Below are 2,249 nucleotides of genomic sequence, written 5' to 3'. Positions count from 1 at the left end.
CGTGTAATTTATTTTCAATAAAAATAAAACAGAAACGTTATAAAACATTTGTAAAATGAACCTTCATCTAAAACGATAAATATTGAAAAAGGATGTCTGACAACTGAAACAGTTGAAGAACTATATAAACTAAAAATATAAAAACACAATAAACAATTGCATCAACGATGAACTTTGCTTGATGGAACTAAAAGCATCATACATTTCGCAGGATTATTTGCATGTAAAGGGAAAGAGGAAGTATTTAAATTTAAATTATATAATAAATAATAAGAGAAGTACACAAAGTTTACTTCCGGTCATGTATATTTTGTTTTAATTATGCATTATAGTTTGATGCTTGTAGCAGTTGCATATTTGTTACAGGTATCAAATACTTTGAATCCGAACTCGAAGAATGTATGCCCTGAAAAGTTGCCACCAATAAATGAGTACGTAAAATTTTATTTTCATAATTCATATGTAGCTTAATCATCAACATGATCAATATCTATTCTTTATTTCTGCTATGTTACAGATAAAAAAATCCATTTATTTCTGTCTTTTTTTAGTGAATTTCGAAACATTTCAAAGGATGCGTTTGGAGTAAAATGCTGTCCAAACTTCTTTGAAAAAAACGGCATGTGTGAACGTAAGTATTATCGGGATTTTACATGGAAAAATACCAGGGGAATCAAATAAAATAGTTTATATTCGAATAACGAGTTAAGGAGAACAAGATATATACAACAATATATAAGATAATTGTTTCGTTGTCTTTTACAACAAAATGAACTATGTTAATAATATGATATTCAAATAGTAAACAAAAGAGGGACGAAAGATACCAGCGGGAGAGTCAAACACGTAGATAGAAAAAAAACTGACAACGCCATGGCTGAAAATTTAAAAAAAAAGACATACAGACAAACAATAGTACAGAAAAGACAACATAGAAAATTAAAGATTAAGCAACACTATACCCTCCAAAAACGTGGTGTGATCGCAGATGCTCCGGAAGGGTAAACAGATCCTGCTACAGATGTGACAACCGTCGTGTTGCTTATCCATGAATATTTTATTATGTATGGTAATATTTTCAATATAAGTCTAATTTGTTTGAGATTTTTTTGGAGTAAGGAACCAGACATTCTTTAAGAATTTTGCAATATGTTAGCTATTTCAAACGCCTGTTGGCACGCTTTTTTCATCAAGTAAGGGTTCGTTTAAATTGAGGGATCGATGAACATTTCATAATACATTGACAAAATGGGCATTGTTATAATATTAATCTATTCTAGATCTAGATCATGAGAGAGAGGGGGAAATAGAGGAAGAGATATGGGTTCGGAAGGAGTTTAAATTGTCATCACTCACAATGTTTTATGTTTACAGCATGTCCAGCGGGAACTTTCGGAAAGTCCTGTATAAATCAGTGTTTACCGGGTTCTTATGGAATGCTATGCAAAGCTAAATGCAATTGTAGTTCAGTCCAAGAATGTCACAATATCTTTGGATGTGTTTGTAGAACAGGTCATAGAGGAGACAATTGTGATCAAGGTAATATCGGCAATGTCCTCTTGCCTTTGTTAGTCTTTTATGATTTTAAATTTTAGTTTCTTGTTTTTATTTCGGAGTTTTGTATGCCGTCCATTATCACAGAACTAGTATACATTTAATTTAGCAGCCAGCTGAAGTACACCTCCTGGTGCTGGAGCGTCTTCTTGTTTTGAAGAACTATTGGTGGATTTCGTCTGTTGTTTTCTCTTTGGATGGGTTGTTGTCTCTTTGGTGCATTCCCCATTTCCATTGTCAATTTAAATGTAAGAACCTAACACAATAAAGGTTGTCACAATAGCTATGACGTTACGCACAGTATTGGTGATACGTTTGTAACGTCAGAAAACGTTCTTCGACGGAACGTTGAGAAAACGTTATTGAAGCCTGTGTTAACGTTTGCATCTAAATCTAAGCATCCCGCTTTTTGCTCTCTTTTTCTTTTTTCCTTTTTTCCTTCCTTTATTTAATCTTATTCTTTCAGTGATGGTTAAATTTGTTTTGGCCTACAAAAACGTAGTTTATGCATAAAAAATTAAAATGACAAAATAAATGTTACGTTGAAAATCACGGAAAAACGTTGCAAGATTGCACGGTAACAAATCAGACTAGACATTTCGATTTTCTTATTTTTTTTTTGTCTTTCATTATTTATTCAGAATTCCTTTTATATGAGAAAGACTTTTAAAAACACATTATGAACACAATACATA

At 32.0% G+C, this 2,249-nt stretch overlaps 1 long non-coding RNA gene across 1 annotated transcript; it reads left to right on the top strand.

The window, feature by feature from the left end:
* The first annotated feature begins 332 nt into the window (after nt 1-332).
* Nucleotides 333-1,533, top strand: LOC134681892 (uncharacterized). Its single transcript, XR_010100708.1, has 3 exons — nt 333-431; nt 552-631; nt 1,375-1,533. It is a non-coding gene; the product is annotated as an uncharacterized LOC134681892 (long non-coding RNA).
* Nucleotides 1,534-2,249: the final 716 nt, after the last annotated feature.

Source organism: Mytilus trossulus, chromosome 8 (assembly GCF_036588685.1).
Source record: "Mytilus trossulus isolate FHL-02 chromosome 8, PNRI_Mtr1.1.1.hap1, whole genome shotgun sequence".
In the NCBI taxonomy this organism is placed as follows: Eukaryota; Metazoa; Mollusca; class Bivalvia; order Mytilida; family Mytilidae; genus Mytilus; species Mytilus trossulus.
This window is presented reverse-complemented; position numbering and strand designations above follow the sequence as displayed.